This window comes from Pollicipes pollicipes, unplaced genomic scaffold, assembly GCF_011947565.3.
Source record: "Pollicipes pollicipes isolate AB1234 unplaced genomic scaffold, Ppol_2.1 Scaffold_4881;HRSCAF=5763_pilon_pilon_pilon, whole genome shotgun sequence".
NCBI classification, from domain to species: Eukaryota; Metazoa; Arthropoda; class Thecostraca; order Pollicipedomorpha; family Pollicipedidae; genus Pollicipes; species Pollicipes pollicipes.
In genome coordinates, this window is record NW_023596576.1 from 36,962,996 (window position 1) to 36,978,036 (window position 15,041).

Consider the following 15,041-nt stretch of genomic DNA (forward strand, 5'->3'; position numbering starts at 1 on the left):
CAATGTGTCAAAACGCTGCCGTTATTATTTTGAGCCCCGAGAAGACTAAACTGACTCCAGTAGCTCCAGATTATGGCTGCGAAGTTGACCCGTTGGATATGATTTGTGTAAAAATTACTGCGCGCAGAAGGAGTTAAGGGAGCTGCCTCTATATGGAACTAGGTAGAGGAGATTTTGATGAATGGCTTGAAATACCGATATCACCGAAGGCAGCATATGTCCAGCTCTTTTTATAGGAATTGAGCAAGTTTAAAGTTTATGAATGTCAGCTCATAGTCTATTCGTTTATCATTATAAGTTTACGCTTTCATTATGTTGTAATTCTGGAGCCAGATTTTACACTAAAAACATCTTCAGGTAACATAGAAAGTTAACAGCGCATCATGGCACCACATATTGACATTTCTGTATTGGCTAGATGCTCAAATTTGTGTGCAAGCGTAAAAAGCTTCAGGTATAACAGTTTTGTTTCATCTGAGAACCACACAGCTTGTTAGCTGTTCCGGGCTGACCCAGTCTATCTGCGGTCGTATCAGCGGTCGTTGCACATTGCATCCCATCCTGCCAGTCATGGTGCCGGGGATGGGAGCTGCTCTGACGGCCGGAGCCGGATCGCAGCCAGCCGTGAGCATCGCCTCGTTGCGAACCGGTGATCACGACCGCTAACGAGGCGGCCGCCGCTGTCCGGACAGACGGCACCTCTGCAGCCCAGGAACGCGGACCAAACCACCCGCCGCTGTCCGAACAGATGGCATCGCTGCAGCCCAGGAGTGTGAGCCAAACTGTCCGCCGCTGTCCGAACAGACGGCATCGCTGCAGCCCAGGAGTGGGAGCCAAACTGCCCACCGCTGTCCGAACAGACGGCATCGCTGCAGTCCAGGAGGGCGGACCAAACCGCCCTCCGCTGATGGAACAGACGGTACCGCTGTAGCCCAGCGGTGCTGGTCTAACTGCCCGTCTGCCCGGCTGCCGCCGACTGGCGTCAACGGCGGCGGGCGTGGCACGCGCCGTGGGTAGCGGAATACCAGCAAGTACCGATGGCAGAAATATTGACGATATTCATACTTATCAGTGGGGAAGGATATACACAACTCGCTGTGTCCCGGGCGGCTTCGTTCTTAGCCTGCTTCGGGCGCCACTGAATCTTGTTCCATCCAGTTAATTAGTATTCAGTCTGGTTAAAGTCATCAAACGCGGATGCTTCTTCGCGGAACCTTCCATTGCGCCTTATGCTCCAAGCAAGTGGTCACTAATAAGCAAATGCCTCAAGTGAAAGACCCTATTAATTAAAAAGATGCATGTTTTAATCTGAAAGACGAATACACACGGGTGTGCGAGTCAGCTTTAGAACAACATCGCCATTGTCTTGCAGTATAGCGTGCCGGCTGCTTGCTTATCACCGGCGGAACGTTTCATCAGTCCGTGACCGCTCAAGCTAAAATGGTCACATTGAAAGACGAGAGAAACGACGGTTAGTCACCTGCATTTACGAAGGTAGTATGGAGATGTCAGGCAGCTGTGACCCTACAACACTTAGGAAGATACGTTGAGGGTATATGGCTAATCTGACACCTTTTGGCAAACGTCTCCCATTTCATCAACTCCCAATGTGTGTGCACAAAGTCATCAGCAAATGCTGCAGTGGCAGACCGCGGCACGTTTAAACAGTTAATCGAGAAAATATATGTGGATGCTCTCGTAAAGCGTGCATGTCTGTCGGTGAAGCCAGAAGGAAGCGGACGATCGTTGCACCTACTGTAAAGCTATGCCTAATATATAAAATAATAGACTTATTTGATAAAAAGTGTGCTAGTGGAAGACACACAAAACCCTCCACATCATAAGATATCTGCTGACTTGGTTTTGGCTCAGAAAATACTAATAACAGTGTGATACGGCCTCTTTTGGCACCTTCTTGGCTGCGCAACGAACCACTTAACCCCACTAAAGCTGGGCGCTTGTCGACTGAAAGGGTGCCCGTGACTCTAAGAGTCACTGAACGTCGCTAATTTCAGATATAACCTACAGTCCGGAGGATAGTCAGGTGGTCAGGAAAAATCCAGTCTTGGGATTGGAGTCGAGAGCAGGGAGTCGCGATTAACCTGGGAGTCGAGATCAGCGATCATGAGTCTATAGCGCAGCAGAAGGCTGTCAAAATGGTGGGGTTACCTATGACGGCTGTGATTTTGAGTTTTGCCATTTGTATATAGGAGGCTAAGTGCTTGAAAACATGGTACCCCAGGATAAAGGATAAAAGACCATTCAGCAGGGACGTTCTGCGGCTGGGGAAACGAGCTCCTCTCTCTCCGAACATCTTGAATGACTTCTGGGTAGTTCCTGGTCATTGAATCAAGCTGGCAGCGCCTGGCAGCTGGTAAATTTGAAAGATTTCAGCAAAAATGAATTAATGATACATGAAGCTACGTAGTTATGACGCCAAAAAACATTCCCCTGGATGTTTGTTTTCACAGGTAATTCCCAGTTCCTTTCCCGTTCAGGTTCGTTCCTTGTCATGCACCATCTGGTTTGACTGCAGGTCAGTTAGGTCATCCACACTAACCAAAAGCACACTACGCTACCGGCAAAGCTCATGCGAAGTCAATTTATAAGAATCAAACCGATTTTTCCACAATTTTTGTTGCACCATGTTAACGCATTTTCCATCCACTGTTTAAAGACGCAGTCACCAAAGGTCACCGCAGATCATGTTGCCCGGAAGGAAAGAAAAGCCGCACCCAGTTAGCCGGTCTATCCGGACCTGACTTGACGTGTTCTTAACACGCGCTTGGTTGAGGGAGGAGGGAGGGGGTCATTTGAACCTCCGCCCCCGAAGGTTTTTCCGGAATAACCCTAAATGGCGTCGTGTAGCTGCGTCAATACCTGGTATGGCTGCAAGCAATTGCATGAACTTTTAACGCTCATTTAAAATTGCATTATTCCAAATACGTCAACAGACAACTTTCGTGGACTTCATGGAGGTCATATGAGGTCATTGATCTACGACAACCCCGAGCGTCCTTTCAGCCCCACAGGTCGTTGGTCATCGTCACCCCATGAAGGTCAAATAGGGTCGCTGACCTGAATTGACCGCCAGTGACCTTTTGCTCGGAAGAGGCGTTTAGGCTAGAGGGAGCTGTATGAGGTGCGATGAGATCACTTCAGACATCGATCTGGAGTTTGACCTTGCTGGGTCTGATTTGACACGAGAGGCATAGCCTAGGGCTCTCAGGATTTGATACAAGTGGGTTCCCATACACGCCTACTTACCCGGTAAATTTGGCGCCTCTAGCTCTCTTACAACATCAGAAGAAAAAGCGGCTCAGCGGTTTTCAAAAAAACTTGCTGGTTGCCTTCTTGACTTATGTCTATTTTTGTTCTCTTCCAAAGCTTTCAAATGCGTTGGAATCTCGTCTGTCTGTAATTTTGAGTCCCACAGGTGCTCGAATACGCAAGGTGAAAACGGTCAGCAGAACTATGTGAAGTGAAGGCTCTGTTTTAATAACGGCTGGCTATAACATTTAAAAACGCTCCTAGATGGCTTGCGTTGAATACTCTCAAACGACTAGTGCTGATGTCTCAGACTCAACGTAACCACATTTGTGTGGGATTGGATTCATGATCACAGCAGCAAAATCTCCCTTCATCTAAAACCAGCATCTACATACCCTTGAAGGCCGCTACAGTCGCATACCCTTAAGCTCACTTGAGCCTTCAATCATGGCTGTAGGAGCAAAAGATCGGCGGGCCGGTCGTCACGTTCGCTCGAGCGCCGATGATATCGCCTGTGGCGGGGTCGGACGCGGCGCGGCGCGCGCTGCGCACGGCGGAGATCGGAGCTGCTCGCGGAAGCTCTCCGGCCGCCCGCGGCGTGCTCACCAGTGCGCCGTCTGCAACTCATGTGGGGCCGATCGGTCATTCGGTGAATGACTCTGCACTGCCGGGTCACTCGGCACATTCGCTGCCATTGACTCCAGGACAACAGAGGGCTGGGCTGACCGACTCGAGCAGAACGCACACTCAGGCGGAGCTGGCTTGAGGAAGCACTATAGCACAGACCTCAATAGAGATGAGCAAGCATGAAGCGAGTTGAGTCTAAGGTATGAGAGGCTACAGTTTGTAGAGGTATGGTCTTGGTTGAACTGTGGGCAGGAATAGCTAAGGGCAGTGAACTCGATGACGCTAAATATATCATCATTCTGAATGTCTACAAGAGTGCGGGTAGGACCTTGCCTATGTTGCCCATTTTGTTTTGTTAACTCAATTGCAGAGGCTCATTTTAAAAGACAATGACGACAGAGCTCCCTCGCCACAAATGCGCGTAACTCATGGGTGCTGTACATGAGCGCATGCAGGACACCACAGATACGTGAGCGAGGACAGGATGGTGACACCACAGATTGCGCAGATGGCCACTGGTGACGCAGTGCTTTTGACGCGCAGGGTGTGAGACTGCGCAGATAGCCACTGGTGACGCGGTGCTTTTGACGCGCAGGGTGTGAGCCTGCGCAGATGGCCACTGGTGACGCAGTGCTTTTGACGCGCAGGGTGTGAGACTGCGCAGAATGGCCACTGGTGACGCAGTGCTTTTTGACGCGCAGGGTGTGAGCCTGCGCAGATGGCCACTGGTGACGCAGTGCTTTTGACGCGCAGGGTGTGAGCCTGCGCAGATAGCCACTGGTGACGCGGTGCTTTTGACGAGCAGGGTGTGAGACTGCGCAGATGGCCACTGGTGACGCAGTGCTTTTTGACGCGCAGGGTGTGAGCCTGCGCAGATAGCCACTGGTGACGCGGTGCTTTTGACGCGCAGGGGTGTGAGCCAAGGATTTTCGACAACTTTGCCGGTAATCTTCACGGCAGGTCCTAGAACCATTTGAAGCATTCTGTCACGGCATCCTGATCCGGGTTTCCTGTTACCTCTTTTTGGTATCCAGGCTCCTATAGAGTCATACAGATGCGTTGTGTCATAAACTTGAGTGGGGAGTGAAAAGTAAAAAATGACACAACCTGCCCCGAAAATATGTTAGCAAATAAGATTTTCCAGGACTCGGTACTATTTCTTCTAAAGTCCGGGATCTAGAGTCCAAATAAGGGGGAGGGGGGACTAGAGCTCCCTAACTGAATAGGAAGCTACACCTTTTGAGTCATTATAGCGGGTAAATGCCGGTGTGCCTCTGGGTGGGTAACGGTCCATTTTATCAAACGCACAATAAAATGTAACAAACGCATCAATCCAGTCAGTTAGTGAAACGACATAAAACCCCTACCTGGCATCACCGGTCAACTGCAAATGTCCTGCTTGGGGCTACATGAAAGCCGCCAATCAACGGAGACCAAGAGCACGGCGTAGACGCATAACTCCATAAGTCCATAGATAGAGGAGTCACGTTTTTTCCGGAAGTGGTATGTTTTTGTCTTCGGCACCAGTTATCAGTTCGCACGATCGTACCGCCTGTTGTTCGTCGAAGCCTAGCTGCACTGCCTACCCACACGTTTTGTTACGGAAGTCTCGCATTCGCGTTACCGACGCCCCCCAGTTTTCACTTAGCTCGTATTCAGGCTGGAGATGGCTACCAAAGCGCAGCCGCTCCCTTCTCACACTCGTACTCCGCTCAGCCACGCACATTACGCCGGAAATCAAGGCTGTTTATATGCAGAACGGGCAGGGAGACGGCGAGTGTCTACGTTAAGTTTAATGTTGGAGGCGGGGCGCATAAAGTTCCCGACGCAAAATCAAGGAAGCTTTGGTAAGGCTTCCAGGACACCCACGAGGGTTGGCGTTGGAGCTCGGTCGCGCTTGTACTGTAAATATTATGCTGCACGTGGTCCAGTGACGCAGGCGGGGGAGGGGAAACAAGGAGTACGTGCCCTCTGCCTCCCCTTCGGTCTCGACGGGACCTTCGGGCCCTTCGGGGCCGACAATTAAAGACCAGATTCGAAGCCCCAAAGGGCTCGAAGGGCTGGCCAGAGGTCGTATTAAGGGACCCCGGCCCGCGATGTGCCGGGCCCTCCAAAACCATTCCGAGGGCCCCGTGGCGCCACTGGTGCCACCCTTTGCCCCTGAGCGCAGTGCCGGTCTCTATGGCGGTTGGGCGCTATCAGCACCTAACAGTCGGCTCCGTGTCCGGTCTGGGCCTGAGGACCCAATTTCCTATGCAAAGACAGGGCCCAGGCCCGCGACTACATTGGTCAGGGTCACTGAGGTCAATGATGGGCCCCAATTCGGCCAGGGAAAGCATTCAAAGGGGTCGGAATAAGCACCCGAAGGTCCTCCTTCTGCGGGGCCCGGATCCACGAAGCTGTCCTCATATGTCAGATTAGAAAGTCTCGTACAGCGATAAGTTCCCCTGGGACAATGCGCGCTTTCACTTTTCATGAGAAGCCAAACACCGGACAGTTGGCCCCGTACCCGTCTGAGCCCTGAAGGTCTGTTTTCTAAAAAGGGACAAGGCCAGGGGCCGCGATTTGCAATGGTCAGGGTCACTGCAACAACGAGGGCCCTTGTTTCCGTCAGGGGTCCATGATGTCTCGCAGGATGTCCTATGCCGACAAGGGGTTCCGAATCGACTAGGGAAGCATTAGTAGAACAGGGTCAGGGGCGGGACCCCAATGCTGGGGGCCTCCGGCGTTGGTCGAGACCATCTGACAGTAGAATGTGGGAGTTTATGAGAGTCCACAATGAGACAATGGAAGGGCACTGTGACAGTCTGTCCCCAGAACAGAAAAGAAGAGGGGGAGAAGCGGCTGAAACACGTCAGCCAGGGGCTCGATTTGTGCCAATTGTTGGACCTACAGCGATAAGGGACCTTTTTGGGTCAATGCAGGTTCCTGTGTTGATCCGGAGCTAGCGTCCGAGGGTCTCTCGTGTGAGGGTGGGAACCAATGTATTATATACCCCTCCAGGGACATCCAGACCGACCAGGGGACCCCGCCTTCATGTCGCCGGAATGGCAGCCGGTAGGCATCCCGCACTTGGACGGAATGACACTTCAGCCCCTGATCGGGAGCGATAGCGTGCCCATAGTGGTCTATCCGCCGGACTCTTATCCGGAAAAGGTCAAGATCCTCGTCAGTGTCCAATAAGGTGGATCGACATGAGGTTAAAAATAAAAAGGTCGACCCATGTTTGCCTGCGGGCGTCCGTCCTGTTGCGGAGCCGACTTGTGAAACAGATGCAGTAAAAATCTGAGCCTGCTCGCTCGCGGTCTGAGGAGCGAGAACGCCGATGGCCAGCGTTATCAGCACCGTAAAACCGAGCGGTTTTGACCGTTGCAGATTACACCGGGCGGCGAACACTAGGCGCGCGAGAATGACCGTCGTGAGGTAATGCTCAGAATGTCTTTCAAAATTAAGCTGTATCATGCAAAGATTAGATCGGGGCACATGTTTCGCCTGCATAATTTTGATGCCATCCTCTGAGCGGATTAAAAGTCGGAGCAGCGTGCAAAATAGCGAGTCTACATTTACTGTTCCAGTTTCGCCAGCAGATTTCATTACCAGTTTGCGGCGTTGTAAACTCTAATCCATTCATATCATCAATCTAAACATAACGCAGGTGAAATACACTCCGGGAATATGTTCTAAGCGTACGAATTGATTTCCTAAAACATTTAAAGGAACTCTTCCAGCAAGTCATTATTTCAATCTGGCTGTTGGTAGCTCCTGGTGTCAACAGCGCGACCAACATCTCGCGGCCTACGGAACCTACGACGTCGGACGCTGGGATATTTGGTTCCAAGACTCGCGAGTGCGCATGTTCGAAACCATGTCACGTAATTTTTCCAGCAATCCGTTCTGAAAGAACGTTGAGCATTCTCAGACGAACATGGATTAGCTTTCTCAATACAAATTGTTGAACTCAGTTTGATTTACAATCTACGTTCACGGCATCCTGAATACTTTTGTAGAACCAATGCAATTCTGGAAAACCTCTGAGTGCTGTCAGTTCAGGGAAGGTTCACGGAACCATTGGGAAATGAATGGCGAAAACAGTGTATTTCCTGCAGCCACTTACCGCTTGCTTTCTTCAGTCAATCGACTTAAAATACAAACAGAATTCCCTCTTGTGATAGTTCATGGCTGCTGTTCCAGTTGAAGACAAGGAAACATAATAATAAAACGATAACAACTGCACGTCGAAATCAAGTGGGCGATATCAGATGATTTCTTTTTGATGTTTGTGTGTGGGGGGGGGGGGGAGGGGGCTCAAATCATCAAGTGCAAGCCCTGTGCCCCTTACGAAGACTTCGGCTGGGCCTCTGACGGGCCCATATCTGTAAGGCATGCAAGCGTAGTGCTCCCCATGCTCATTAGGGTGTGTCATCGAGGGGGTGAATCTCTTGAAACCGGCTGAGACAAAATTTTTCCTTGGCACACGGATTAATGATAAACTTTCAGGTCGGTCGCACCGCACCAACGTTGGTATTCGTGAGGCGGGAGCAGTTTTTCTTTGGTAGGCCAGGAAAGCCGTCTTCAATGCTAGCGCCACCTATTTTCCGCACTGGGATCTTCCTCCAACAAATCTCGAAGCCGCCACTTTCCACACCACTGGTACTTGGTGGATTAAGCATGAACTAAATATCATGGAGAGCACCAGCAAAACATTGATAAACAGCTTTAAAGGTGGCTTTTTAGTAAAGAACATTAATTTTTGGCGAAACCCAAAGCTGTGCAGTTATGAGAATGCTCCAGCAGACCGGCTTAGGTTCAAGTTTGTTATTGCTAACGCATCACTGTGATGTTGATTTGCAAGTTGTGTGCTTTTTACGTGGGACATATGGGCTTATTAGTGTAGTTTTGCCGGTACTGAAACATTTCTTTCGAACAATTACTGGCAAAAATATGCCAAAGGCTACACGGTCGCGCACAGAACATTTTGTGATAGGCCACCCAGCTCTACTGTCCCACCACCAACTGCCGACTACGGAAAAGCCTTGAGCTACATCAGGTGGCTGAGCGAATCGAAGAGGACTCTCACTAACATCATTTTCAAGACCGCGACGGTAGAAATCAGGGCACGGTGGACCAACGAAGCGATTTTCGTTCATGATCTAAAATACGCGACAAAATTGATCGAGAGGGATTAATATCCTCCCAACAGAGCTATAAGCAAGAAATCAAAGAAAGAGAGTGGCAGCCATGCCGCCAAGTCGAAATTCAACAAACTTCTTGATGTCGCGAAATGCAAGTGCAATCCTCAGTGCAGCTTTCCATGACCAGTTGCCTGCACTGTGCATCAGGGGGAAGTTGCCATGAAGGACCAGTGCAGGCACCGGAAGCTCACCCTGGGGTCATATGACCGGGATATGACTGTGACTAGAAAGGCTCGCGAGGTGCGGAGGATGGCCAAACAACTCCAGGGGCGTCGTGGCTCGGCCGCCAGTGAGACGGTGCCTGCTGCTGAACCTGAATCGCCTTTCCCGCCGACTGCTGAGCCCGCGCCACCTGCTGAGCCAGCGCTGGCTGCTAGTACTGACCCTGAGCCTGCTCCAGGACCAAGTGGTTTCAGCGCTGGCGAGTCAACCGGCCGCTGCTGCTATCACCAACGCCTTTCAACAAGACAGCAGAGTCGGACTGACTTCTTGAAATCAAACATTGTGGATCCTAAGAAGATTTGCTGCGCAAGAGACAGAGCGAGAAGCGAGACGGCCCGTTAAAATTTTTTAAGCAATCCACGAGGCAGGTTTGGCCATCCTCCATTCCGACGGGCGGGAAGATAGGAGCTACTTGAGCCACACGGAGTCAGATGAATGCCGTCGAGAAACATGTGATTGTCATCACTGAGCCAGGCAGCCGCTGCGTGACTCATTTTGCGTCCGAATTCGGCTGCGCCCTGCACTTGTTCAACGAGCTACACTCCGTGAGCCCGCAGTGCGGCGGTCACGTAAATGTGCTCGGCTGCGATGGCACGGCCGTCAACACTGAAATGATAGGCGACGTGTTCCGGCTGTTTGAGCTGGCCACCGAGTCACCCGTACACTGGTTCACCTGCCAGCTGCACGGCAACGAGCTGAACCTCCTCCATCTGCTGCTGACCTTGGACAGCACGACCCGGGGTCGAAACGTTTCTATGTTCGTTTTGGGTTTCCAGGCTGTGAGCAGTTGCTGTTAGGGCCGGTGCTTCGAATACACAGGCTCGGCAAGGAGCATGATGTGCATGGGTTCACCCTACCGCCCCCCCCCCCTTCTCTACGTCCGTGGTACAGGCTGCAGAGCTTGCTGTATGTATTAAGTTGTACACCAGACAATTATTCTGAGTCATATGCTATACATAGTTTTGTTTGCATCACTATAGTTGTCTTCGAGGAGTGAAAGTCTAAAGCAATGCCAACCAGCACATTCGTACGAGTTCATACCCAAAAGCTTATAAAGTCTCCGCCAAATGGCAATCAATCGGGCAATGTCTACGCATATTAGACCTAGATCGGGGCATGCATTACGACCGCTTAAGGCGCGCTCGGCAGCATCGTTTCTATAGGCCAAGGTATTTTGTGTCGCTTGCCGCCCACGGCTTGGCGTTACCTGTGGCGGCGAACTCCGCTCAGCATGGGGTGACCGCAACGCGGGGTGTCGGTTTACGGTGATTTTTCGATCGACTCGCGCCTCACGAATTTGAGTTTTTGGGAAGAACTTTTGCTATAGCGTGTATATAGGAGAACTTTTGCTATTTTGAGACTCCTGCGCCGAAGAATTTCTTTGTCTCACTTGGTTTTGCTACTGATGACACACCCTGCAATGAAACATTGAGCACACACAGCTATGAACAATTGTTCATAGCTAAAAGTAACAACTGTAGTACAATTTTTTCAAGGCATTTTATTGCCACACTAGTGTATTCGCATGCCGGTCCTTTCTGACTTCTCCATATACAGATGCTACATGAAAGACAAAGCTTTCTTTCTGTTCAGTTGTGTCCTGTCCGACGTCAATCGTAGACGAAAGGTGGGACAGGACAACATGTCAAGTCAGCCCAGCCTCGTAAAGCATATGCCCATGTTCCGGTTTTCAGCTCTGCTGTCGTCCCATTGACTCGGCCTCGGCGTACCTGGAGGCCTTCGCTATGAACAGCCTGCAGCAGCGGGTGCCGGGCCTGCGGCGCCACGACGCCCGCACGTCCACCATCCGGCAGCACTACTACCCGGAGGGTGGCTGGGGCTGGGTGGTCTGCGGCTGCGCCTTCCTCGTCCACCTGCTGCTCACCGGCCTCCAGCTCAGCTACGGCGTTCTTCTGCTGCTCGTGCTCACCGTCTGGGGCCGCGAAAGCTACGTGCAAGCGGGTCAGTGCTGAGGGCCAGATGCCTATATCCTCAGGCGGGCCAATGATGGGCCTTAGCGAACTGGCACGGTCTCCGCAAACGTAGAAGCCAGTCAGCGCTGTGAGACTGTACCTATAACCTACACACCTATACCGTGAGGCCGGTCAGTGCCAAGGTCCAGAAAGTCATGCACTCGGGTTGGTCAGGTTGAGGCTAGATACATGCATGCTCAGGTTAGTAGCGTCGGGTTCAGACGTACAGGCACAGCTGCCTCCAGCCCGCAGGCTGGTCAGTGCCGAAGTTCAGGTGGGAATGAAGTGTAGATACCATTCCACAGCTGCATCACATCGCAGCGTAGTACTGGCAGTGGACCAGCTGCACCTCATTGCAGCGCAGTACTGGCAGTGGACCAGCTGCATCACATCGCAGCACAGCACCGACACTATCTCAGCCAGCTACAACCAAGGCGTTTCTCATTGATCTGCCATGCTAGCCCGGTTTCAGCCCAAATTTCACCATTTTCTATCGGAACGGCTCGGTAGATATGTTTGGAAGCTCAGAATATACTGGCTGTCTTTTCCAGTTTTGGTGAAATATTGAGACACTGCAAGCTATTTGCGTAGTTAGCTGACGATTTGCATATGCCATTCACGTTGGTTTTAGCTTCCAAAGCCTTTGAGCGTGTCTCGCTTCATACCGGGGGGGGGGGGGGGGGGGGGCGGGCGGTGGACCAGCCATGTCAGAGAGTTCCGTGTGGGCCAAACCAGCCATGTCATGGAGCTCCGTGTAGGACGGACCAACCCTGTCAGACCCTGTCAGAGAGCTCCATGTGGGGCGGACCAGCGATGTCAGAGAGCTCCATGCGCGGCGGATTAGCAATGTCAGAGAGCTCCATGTCGGGTGGACCAGCCACATCAGAGAGCTCTGTGTGCGGGCGGACTGACCGCCATCCGCGGCCCGTCCTGCCGGTCGCTGTATAATGTTCCGCCTGTGTGAAACTCTCAGCCGCGTGCCAGCCACGGCTCGTATCTGACGCCATTCATTTCCCCTCGGCGACTAATTCCGTCGGTTCGTCGTCTGCTATGAGCAGTTAAGCGCGGGCGTCTTTCGAAACCCATCGTAACTCGCCGTCTCACGCGCTGCGCCCGTCTTGATAGCGCGCCGGTGACGGCAGCGCCATAACGCGGCAGCGGCCGTTGCGCGCAGCTGTCCGAGCCTAGCGCGGAGCGCGCTGGCCGTCCACGGCGCCGGGCCCATCAGCGGCCCTTCCGTGCGCCGTGCCACCATTTATCGGACAGCCGTCGGACGCGCGTCGGCGGTCGGAAGCGGACGGAGCGGCCGGCCGGGACGCGCTGGCCGCCAGGCCGATCAGCCGATGACGGCGTAATGGGCGCTCTGATCACCGGCGGCCGGCCGCGCTCCGGGGCACATGCGTGCCGCACAGTCCGGCCGAGGAGGGCTCACCCAGCAAGATGACACATGTCACCGGCTGCGGAGGGCTCACCCAGCAAGATGACACATATCACGCCGGCCGAGGAGGGCTCACACGGCAAGAGGACACATGTTACGCCTGCTGAGGAGGGCTCACACGGAAAACTCGCACATGTCAAGCCGGCAGAGATAGCTCGTTGCCACATGGAAGTTCGCTGCCAGCGCCGGTACTTGTCTTGTGGTAGTGACTTACCACCGTCAGACCGGGAAAAAAAAAATTGACATGATTCGAACTTATCTGTGACTGAACACGAACTTCTCTTAACTTGTCCGTAATTACGGAAACGGCCCGACGTTACGCAAACTGGAGTTCCATATCTAAGCATAGACTAGGGGGATGTATCCGCTGGCGATGCATATACATATTCAAATGCAAATATACCACCAAATGTACCAACACACGTCACTGGAGTGTTGGTTGTCCTCACAAGACGGAGAGAAAACGGCGCTGACGATAAGGACGCATCTGCAAGATATAATTTTCTGCATTGCGCTCTACTGAGGTCAGTAATTATTGATAGAATGTCAGTGGTTGTGTTAAAATTCCACCCTTGCATCCCAGCAGATGCTCATTTCATGCAAACCATTTCCGCCTTGGACGGCCCGCAACAGCGAATGCGCGCTTCGCCGCACGCTGTAACAAATCCCATTGACCGCCGCAGCGCTGTCCATTTGTACAACATGCTATTACGGCCGCGAATCGTAGCGTGTCGGGGGAGGGGAGGGGGGGGGGGGCGACTGTCCGAGGGCCAGTAATGGCGGCGTCATGTACCCCGTCCGATCGGAGCCTCTCTCCGCTGACAAATGGGATCGTTTGCGGATGACCAGCAGGATCCGAGAGCCAGCACTGAGCGTGGGCAGCCACTCAAGACCGGCTTTGTGGACGGAGTGCTGATGCATTGCACCCCGATAGTTATCGCCGGCTCTAGTTAGCCGGCTTTAATTTTTGTGAGTGATGGAGGGGTGGATCTGTGCCCACGGGATTGAGCCAGCGAAGATGAAATCCAGATATGAGCCGCACCCGGGTGATGCGAGCAACGGTTCTCTCTCTCTCTCTTCCTCCGCCCTCTCTCTCTCCCTCCTCTTCGCTCGCTCTCTCTCTCTCTCTCTCTCTCTCTCTATCGCTCTCTCTCTCTCTCTCTCGCTCCTCATCTATCTTCTCTCATTTCTACTCTCCCGCTCTTCCCTCTCTTCCCCCTCTCTCTCTCCTCCCTCTTTTTCTCCCCCGCTTCCTTATGGCCGGACAGACTTTGAGGTGCCCGAGCTCCCTTCTGGCTGTGAAAAATCTGATACTGTTTTCCACTGTCTGGCAATCTGTCTGACCAATGAACTATGTGAGGCTGTGCGGGATCTGACCGAACAGTCCGACTCTGCTGCAGTTGGCTGGCAGTCTGACCTGTGCGTCAGTCTGCTAGTCTCCCCGGCCGTGGTTGGTCTGTGCCGTCGCAAGTCCACTCGTCTGACAGCCGTGCTCGGTGGTATGTGGTCGCCCTGGCCTGCCTCTTCACATTCGTTTGCCACAGAGCTGCACCAGTGTTTCCTCAGGTAAGTACCGCCGGGATCGTCGGTGACATTACAGGACACGCTTTTTTTCGTTCTGCACTTGACACAAGCTCTACATAATCACGGGGCGGCAGTGATTCACGGATAAGGAGCACGGTTATCTCCGCGCATAGCAAAGATACCCATAGCCATCGTCAGCCGCGTGCACGCATAATGCCGCATGAGGCCCCGAGCACGCGCTCCCGTTTCAGTTATGGCCGGTGGTGCGGCAGTCGCGCGTCGGGGCCTCCTGACTCGACGAGACGTCGACCTGATGACTGGCCAGTACTTCAGGGAGCCGCGCGAGTGGTGGACGCCCTGGTGCAGTCCGGCTCGGGCCTCGGGCTGGCCCGCTCCGGCCCTCCGTCAGACCGGCGTTCCGGTCGGTAGCCGACGCCGCGTCCGCCCCGCGCCCGCGCTGCCAAGATTATTTCCATATGAATGCACTTTCGTCTGATACAAGGCGGTGCCCTAATCAGACCCATCAGCTGCCGTAATTGGCCGCGGGCTGGGAGGGGCGTGGTTTGATTCGGCTGAGGTATCTGGAGCTGCACGTCAGCACGTGTGTGTAACGACCGGTCGGGCTCGTACCCGGTCTGATTTGACCCCTCCCTGATACGTCTGTAACCATCGGGGCTTGGCGACTCGCCACTACAGAATGCAGATGGTGATGCGCTGAAGTGGATGATCCCACAGTCTTGAATAAACTTCACCTGTCTGAATGGGAAATTGAGTATAAGGCTCATGCTAACAGGT

At 52.9% G+C, this 15,041-nt stretch overlaps 1 pseudogene; it reads left to right on the forward strand.

Moving 5' to 3' along the window:
• The first annotated feature begins 11,056 nt into the window (after positions 1-11,056).
• Positions 11,057-15,041, forward strand: part of LOC119100326 (uncharacterized) — a 19,161-nt pseudogene continuing 15,176 nt past the window's right edge.